A 9498-nucleotide genomic window follows, 5' to 3' on the forward strand; every position below is an offset into this window, starting at 1 on the left:
GACATGTACCTACTGAGAGTACTAATAGTGAATCCTAAGTCCGGTCTAGTGCAAACCATCAAATACATTATGGAACCAATCACATTTGAGTATGGAATTTTACGCATGTATTCCACTTCACGTTCATTGCAGGGAGCTTGTTCTTTAGATAGAACAAAATGGTTTGCAAGAGGCAACGTGACAGGTTTGCAGTCACTCATATTAAACCTTTTCAACACCTTTGATATGTATGGAGACTGATGCAAGAATTCGATGGAATTTGACCTATTTCGTTCTATTTCCATGCCTAGAATCCTTTTAGCCTTTCCTAGGTCTTTCATGTCAAATTCTCCACTAAGGTCTGCTTTTATATTGTTTATCCACTTAGGAGATGATCCAACTAAAAGCATGTCGTCCACATAGAGCAACAAGAACAAATATCAGTCTCGTTGTGTTGAAAGTATAGGCAGTGATCGAATTTACTTCTTTGAAATCCTATAGTGAGTACAAAGGAATCAAACCTCTTCTACCACTGTCTAGGTGATTGCTTTAGACCGTATAGGGATCTCTTCAGAAAACACACATAATCAGATTTTAACTTGTCTTTAAAACCTTTTGGTTGATTCATAAAGATTTGTTCATCAAGCTCACCATGTAAAAAAGCGATTTTTACATCGAGTTGTTCAAGTTTCCAGTCAAAGAGCGCAACCAATACGAGCATGACCCTAATAGTAGTGTACTTGACAACTGGTGAGAAAATCTTGTTATAATCAACACCTTCTTTCTGTGTGTAACCCTTCACTACTAACCTAGCCTTAAATCTTAAGGGTTCTGTACTACTAGTACCTTCCTTAACCTTAAAGACCCACTTGCAATCAACGATTGATTTATTCTTAGGTCTCGGTAGTAACTCCCAAGTTTGATTCTTTTCTAAAGAACTCATCTCTTCTTTCATAGCCTTAAGCCACTCCTTAGATTGACCACTATTCATAGCCTCTTCAAAAGTTTCCGGCTCCCTATCAACTAGTTCTTCGTAACTAGCGTATGCAAAATCCAATTCTGATTCAAACCCAAACCTTCTAGGTTTTCTCGTTTGTCTTCTCTCTCTATCCCTAACTAAATTATAGTTAGCTAATGGATTTTCTTCCTCAAGATGCTCTTCTATCACTACTTCATTTTCCTCTTCAGGTTCTTGGACCTGAATCTCCACCTCACTCGAAGTACTAAGTACTGATGTGTTAAATTTTTCTAACTCCACCTTAAACCGATTTCTTTCTTCACCTGATTCAGTTTCACTTACAGGTTCGGTTTCGTTCCTTAGACAAGGCATCTCACTCTCATTAAATGTGACATCCCTACTCACGATGATCTTAACTCCTTTTTGGCTTATATCCCATAACCTATAGCCCTTAACCCCTTCGGGATATCCTAGAAAGACACTTCCTGGCTCTAAGTTCTAATTTTCCCTCATTTTGATGAGAGAAAGCAGCACAGCCAAACGCTTTAAGCATTGAGTAGTCACCCAATTTTCCAGACCATTTCTCATGTGGAGTATCACCATTTAATGCAGCCGATGGAGTCAAATTTATCAGATAACAAGCAGTTACAACGGCTTCACCCCAAAATGAATTAGGAACCCCAGAACTTAACATCATGCAGCGCACTTTATCTAGTATGGTCATATTCATTCTTTCTGCTACCCCGTTTTGCTGGGGAGTATAGGGAACCGTTTTGTGCCTTGTTATTCCACTTTCTTTACACATCCTATCGAATTCAGCATTATAGAATTCTAGACCGTTATCTGTCCTTAAAAATTTAATCCTCTTGCTAGTTTGGTTTTCCATTTGTTTCTTCCAATTGTTAAAGTTATGGAAGGTTTCAGTTTTCTCTTTCAATAGATAGACCCACACTTTCCTCGTGTAGTCATCTATGATATATAGGAAATACCTATTCCCACCCGATGTGGGATTACTAGCAGGACCCCACAGATCAGAATGCACATATTCAAGCATGCTTTTAGCTTTATGCGTACTAGTGGAGAACGACACTCTATGGTGCTTTTCGAGCACACAGTGATCACAGAACGATAGGTCAGACACATCGTCATTACCAAATGCACCTTTTTTATTAAGTAGCTTAAATCCCTTAATGCCTACATGTGCAAGCCTACTATGCCACGTATGTGTGTGATCGATTTTGGCGGAAGAAATAGAGGAGTTTAATCCTCTAATTACTTCCCCAATAGTGATATAAATATCGTTTTTCTTGATTCCCTTAATAGAGATTAATGCACCCTTCATCATTTTAAACATATCGTTTCCAATTTTACTGGTGAAGTTGTCTTTCTCAAGTCTTCCTACTGAAATCAAATTCCTAGACAATTCAGGAATGTATCTAACTTCCTTTAACATGTACACAAAGCCCATGTTAAATTTTATCTTTATATCTCCAATTCCAGCAATTGTATAGGCAAAGTTATCAAACAGAACTACTTGCCCATCATTAGATTCTTACAAGTTTTCAAACCAGTTCTTTTCAGACGTCACATGAAAAGACGCACCAGAATCTAATATCCATTCATGCATGTGAGAATTAGTAGTTAGATTCAATTCAGTAGTGTATGTGACTGAACTAGTGATCACATAGACTTCACCATTTTCGGTATCAGAGGTAGAGGATAACACATTTACCTCATCTCTTTCCTTAACCTTTTGTTTTCCCCTTTCTTTATGGCAGTCTTTTATAAAATACCCTGTGCCTCCACAGCCATAGCATTTTCTAGCCTTAGTTCTAGACTTTGACCTAGGTCTACCATTGCCCTTCTTTTTCCAACTATTACTACTTGATTCGCCACTACTTTGGTATCCATCATGACTGGCTTGCCTAAATTGAGTTTTACCCCCACATCATATGCAACTCTCCACTCCTCCTATCCTATTTTTCAGCCCTCATTTCCATCTCTTTACTCCTAAGAGAATCTACGACAATTTCAGGTGTTAACGTGTTCCTACCATACTTAATGGCATTATTAACTTCTTTATAAGAGTCCAAGATTGAATTAAGCAAGATAATAGCCTTATAGGTCTTAGACATGGCTTCGTCACAATTGACAATATCTTGCACCAATTTGTTAAATACATCTAAATTGTCGTCGAGATCCTTTGAAGGATCCATCTTAAAGCTGAAGAATCGTTCGAGTAGGTAGAGTTTATTCGGTGTAGATTTAAGCAAGTATAAGTCTTCTAGTCTTTTCCAAAGTTCTTTGGTGGTTTTTAGTTTTCCCACTTTTCTTAAGATAGCGTTAGACAAGTGTAATATTATTGAGGTATAGGCAAGCTCATCGGCTTCCTCTTTTTGTTCTTTTGAGATGTCAGGTGCAAAATTGCCTTCGATGGCTTTTGACACCTTTTGTTGGACTAATATGCCTCTCATCGCTTGTTGCCAAATAGAGAAGTCCCCTTTACCATTAAATATTCCCAAATCAAAATTATGTGTTGTCATTGGTTAACATACTAATTAGACCACACGAAGTAGTATTGGGAAGCGTGATAAGGTAATATCTTGTTAATTCTTAGCAAAAGTAACAATGAACCTAAACACTACGTCCACCAAGAAATACCAAGCACTTAAATCAAAAGAACAAGCACTCAATTAACGCAAGTAATCCTAGTTCTAGCACAAGCAATGGTTACCCCTTCACGGTAACCCCAAAACCTAACGATCACCCCACACGATGATCTTGCTATTGTTGAATTTAAATGGATTAAGCCAATTTACCAGAGCGGACCTATCTGAGTCCGTAAAGTGGAGAAAAATGAGCTTGCTGTTCAATTGCAGTCGGCATCGCACCAGGGGTAAAATCGTCCAACTTTTTCTGTGTAACCTGAAACACAAAACAAAGTATATCAGTACGTTCAGGAGATCGAAACAAGCAAGTTACCTGAAGATAGCTTCGTCGAAATGCCGTCCAAACGCCACCCACGCGCCACCTCACCAGGGGCGCCTTGACCTGCTGGTAATGGGTATGGCCTCCATTTGTCCAACCGAGCTTTGGTTTGTGAGTAATTGAAGAATTTCAGATTCGGGTAAAATGTTGAAATCGCGAAAATCAACCAATTTTGAGCCGATTTTTGCCAACCAAGCTTTGATACCAGATGTTAGGATCTTCCTCTAACTGCTCAAGATGATTTCCGGGCTCAGTTAACCTTTAAAACACCGAATCAACACCAAAATCGAAGGTACCCGCCGCCGACCACGAGTTCTACCTATGGTTGCTTTTCTTCCTTCTGCTTGTTGTTTGCTCACTCACAAAAAATGAATACCACACAGGTAAGGGTCACAAAGACATAAGCAAGAGGTAGACAAGATCAAGGAGTAGAATGCACGAAGAAGAAGAAGAAGACAACCTCTCTCTCTCTCTCTCGGGTTCTTTCACAAAAAAGGGACATTAGAAGGCTACGAGAATTACCAATATATATAGTAAACCAATGACAAACAATAAGGTAAGTTATACATATGGTAAGTGGGCTCGACTAGGGTTATGGCCCAATAGCACACCAACAAGCCACAAAGGTTTATTAGCCATCCAATAGGTAAAACAACGTTAAGTCGGGTCATCCCATTATTCGGTGTTGATTTATCGTTCAGTCATTCATGTCAACTGATAAAACTGGTTTACATCATCGCCCGGGAGGTCGTTTGACAACATGATGTCTAACACATATTCAAAAGCTGAATTTTAAAAGTTAGCTCATTTTGCTAGCACAAATTCATAAATCGACTTTGTCAAAATTAGATTTGATTAGTGTTTAAAAGTTCTTCAAAGATATATCATTTACAAGGCATTTTACATTCACTTTGTTTGAAAACACTAATGTTAGTCTCTAATTTCAATTCTCCTACTATAAATTCAATTTTCATAAATAAGTGGTTAAAAGTGCAATTAATTGAAATACATATTTAAATACATGTCGGCATGAGTATTATACTTTTAAAACAGTATTTATTTGATGTATTTCACATGTATTTCCAAGGTAGAACAAGTGAAGCAAGTGAAGAAAAAAAGTTGAAAAGTCAAGAATATCAATTGTCTCCAGTAAAGATGCAGCTATCTCGGTAAAATGGCCATAACTCGAGCTGTAGATATTGAAACAAGGTGATTCAAGTTGGGTTGGAAAGATAAGATATATATCTACAACTTTCATGTTTATCAAGAGTCAAATTCACATCATAAGATAGCCAAAATTATCGTGAAAAGTCCAGCTTTTTACCTGCCGAATTTTGCTTTTCTACCTGTGAAGCAGCACTCATTGTTTTGTCCATATCTAGAGTTATAGAGATCCAATGGACCTGATATTTGCACTAATGGAAAGCTACTCAAGTGATAACAATTTTGATGTTGATCATTAGTCCAAATCCACTGCACAAAGTATATGAAAATTGGTATCAAGTTGCATGTTCCGGCTGTCTTGAAGTTGAACAGAAACAAGTTGCATTGTCACTTACATTTTGGATGTTCCTTTGCCTATAAAAGGGGACCTTGCCCAAGATTTTGCGAGCGTCAATTCCCCTTCATCATATTCTAGTTTTTTTCATTTTTTTTGTAATATTTCATTATGTATTTCTAAACCATTAGCTAGAGTTAGGGATGAAACTTTGGTGAATGTATAGTATTTTCTTTAATCTTTCACTTTGTTCTTCAATATTCATCTTCTTACTTGGTTGAAGTATATGTTCTACAAATGGTTTTGGTTTGTTAAAGACTTTGATTTATAGTTGACAATTTTGGCACAATAAATGCTTAGATAATCTCTACATTCCAACAACTTATTTTGACATATTCTCTCAAACAATTATCAAGATCTATCTTTTAATATATTTGTAATTAATGTTTTATCTTCCATATGAGATCACTCCATAGTTGATTTTCATATGAGTTAAATAAAACATCAAGGGCAATGTCTACTCATTTATCCGAATTGAATCCCCGATGCTCTAGTGTTCTTCTTCATCGTATTTCTACCAACTATTTACAACTCATAGACTAGTTTATTTTCTTCCATTTCCTTGTGGTTCGACCTCGGACTTTCGAGTTTACTTACTACTTGAGACAACCTGCACTTGGGTTTGCAACCTTAAAGTTGTAGCAAGATTTTTATTATAAATTGGAAATTTTTTCTCAAAATACTTGGAAACCTTTCTCAATCAAAAACCCGCATTTTTGCCAAAGATGGCGTTAGATGCCATGTATTGATTATCTGAAGCAAAACGGAATTGCACCATTTGCCAAATCATCTAGCAACATAATCACATCGCTCAATATCTCAACTCCGTTGAGAAAAGGCATGGTGTTGATATGCGACTTTTCATAGACTTTGATGAGGCCACCATCGACATAGCAGATCCCAATCACTTTTATAGGTAGCAAATCGCAACAAGCAAGGAATTATAGTCAATACAGTAGAAGTCTTTATTCCGAACCGTAATGGTGGAATCTACGGTAACATCGAGTGAGATTTTCAGGAGGGCATGAAAGTAGAGGCTATCGAGAAGCTTGTCGACCTTCGCACTATGATCGTCGGCCAAGCCTTGTAGAGTGATCTATGTTTTCTTTTGTCATTTCCAGAAGAGGGCTTCTTGAGTCTTTGACAAAGTAATAAGAGAGTATTTTGTAGTGGAGTTTCATTTATTTAGGAGATAATTTGTGTACTGTAGCAAAATCAGATAATGAACAGTATGTGAAAATTTGTGTGACAAAAGTGAACAGTATTCCTTGAAGACTCTCTTCTAAGAAAGAGTAGATTTAACCTTATATAGTTTGTTAAGTTAAATATTAACTTGTATGTAAAAAATTATCCGCAAGTAAAATATCATTTACGAATAAAAAAAAATTATATAAAAAACTACATATTGAAATTTTATAAAAAAAAATTCAGAACTAGTGGATAATAAATTCTTAAACATAGGTTCAACAGTTCTAAAAATCACTACTAAAACCCCTCAAAATCCATCAGCTCATAAACACTCAAAATCGGTACTTTAAAAAACAATTGTAACTGGTATGACAAAACTCCCAAACGAGCCCAAAAATGCTTCAATTTTTAATGAATTAAGTAGGGTGTACAAAAATAGTTTGACACTCTTTGAGGTATCATAATCGAGGCATGGATTTTAATAAGTATTGTTAAAATCTGATAAAATTATGTGTCATGTCAATGAGTGCAAACAAATCTGTCAACTATGGTGTTAGTGTAGCAAAATTGATTTTTAATTTGGTTGTTGGCTGGAATGAATTATTCTACATGTATATGAGGATTTACACTCTAGTGTACATATTACTCAAGTGGTATTTTATCATTGGCCAATGGAAAAAAATGTAAACCTTGACAGTGGCGAACACGGTGTCGTGAGGAGTCACTCGACTACCCTATTTATTTATAAAATCATGTGTAGTATCTAAATTTTATCTAAATCAAAGTTAACAATTAATTTTAATAAAATATTTCGTAAGACCCATAACTTTTTAACTTTTGTCAAAATCTACCAAAAATCTAATTTTTAATTCCCACCAAATAGAGGCAAAATCGCAATAGATTTGAACTTTTTCTCTTTTCTCTTTCTCTCTCGCGATTCTTACGCGTTTTATTAAGACCTTAAATCTTTTAGTTTTTAAAATTTATCTATAATTTTCCTACAAATTATCACATCTACTACAAATCTTCACTTTCCAATCAAATTTTCAACTAATTAGAACCTAAATTTGCATTTTCTCCTATCAAGATGTGTATATAGAATGTGTCTGAAATGATTATGTCTAATTTGACTTATATTTAATGAATTGTATTTATTTGATTGGTTATTAGTATTAAATATTTGTTATATGTTTTTCTCTTTAATTACTTGAACTGATTATATGTATCAAATACACTATAAATTCTTTAAATGTAAATATACATTTTCTTGTTATGAGCAAAATATTAATAAAATAATTGTTCGAAATCAAGTGGATGAAAATCATAGATAAAATATCTTCGTGTCTTCACTATTCATGAAAATTTAAGATAAGGTAGATACGTAAATATGCTTAAAATTAAATCAACCGTTGAATTAACACATGCCAAACTTGTTCTATCAAAAGGCAATAAGCTGGACAGACCAATGTTTTTGAACTACTCACAGCAAACTCCTTGTCAACAACTAATCTCTAAGCATTTTTTCGCTTATTAGTGGTTAGTGAATTCTCTTTTTTGGTCAAATCAAAACTTCAACTTGTTTATTCAAGACTAGGGAGGGCAATAGTTTTTTCGGTAGACTTTTTGTTATGGTTCATCAAAGAAAATTGTGTTGCTTCAGATGTAAAATTATTGCACTTGTGAAAATATTCTCACAATCGATTCTAAAGAAGTTTTGTATTTCTATTCGTTTCCATATTACTCATTTCCAATTTTAATTCATGAAAATCATTTGGACAAATTGGTATTGGTTTTTTGAAGTGTTCAAACAAATTCCAAAATAATAAGCTTTCTATAAACAAATTTTGGATTTGTATATTCTTTAAATTGATGGTTGTAGTGAAAATTTAACCATGCACATGTCATTGTTATCATTTTTCTTTATGATATATCTATAAATCTTAGTTTATTTAGTTTGAATACACATGTCAACTCTAATTGAATTATTCGTTTAAGAAGTTATTTTTTATATAAAACCAAAAATTTCAATATTGTATCAGAGTCAACAAACTCAACCGAGCAATTTAATTCATCTAAAGTTTAAATGAGCAATAATAGATTGGTTTCCCAAATGAGTCACCTACTGAAAACATAAATTGCTCCTTTTAACATAAAACTTCTTCTTCTTTTTCTTCTTATAACATACAAAAAAAATATTATCTTCTTTCTTTTTATTATTTTTTTATTCTAGTAAATCAGATATAAACACAATTATTTAGATCAAAAAATTGCATTATCTTGAATTTATTTGTGCAAAGGTTAGAACATCAATCTACGGTAGGAGAGATTTCCGATTATTCTATTTAAAAAAAACATATTATATTGAAGATAAAACATGAAAGAATCCATGAAAGAAAATTGATGTAGCTAATGGATTGAAATTGGACTGAAAATTAAAATAAATAAATAAATACTAAAAACAGTCAATTGTAGATTTGGCATTTGAATTCCGATTTGGATCCTTAATACATTTTTTGGAAAGAGAACGACGAATCGGATTGGACTCGCCACTTTTATGTGACATATAATGGATTTTTGACATCCAAGTTCGTTTAGGACTGGAAAACTGCTTAAATTTTTTATGTTATTTTTGTCATTCAATTTATTTCGAACTCTTTTCAATTTTAGTTCTTTTAAACTAGCTTTCAACATGTTTCCATTGCTAATTTTCCCCATGTGAGCCACATCAAATAAATGGCATCCACAAAATTTATAAAGACACCACGAAACAACTTTTTTATGACAAACCGCCCAAAAAATAAAAAAAGGACCTAAGAAGTCAACTTTC

Source organism: Olea europaea, unplaced genomic scaffold (genome assembly GCF_002742605.1).
Source record: "Olea europaea var. sylvestris unplaced genomic scaffold, O_europaea_v1 scaffold1834, whole genome shotgun sequence".
Classification (NCBI taxonomy): domain Eukaryota; kingdom Viridiplantae; phylum Streptophyta; class Magnoliopsida; order Lamiales; family Oleaceae; genus Olea; species Olea europaea.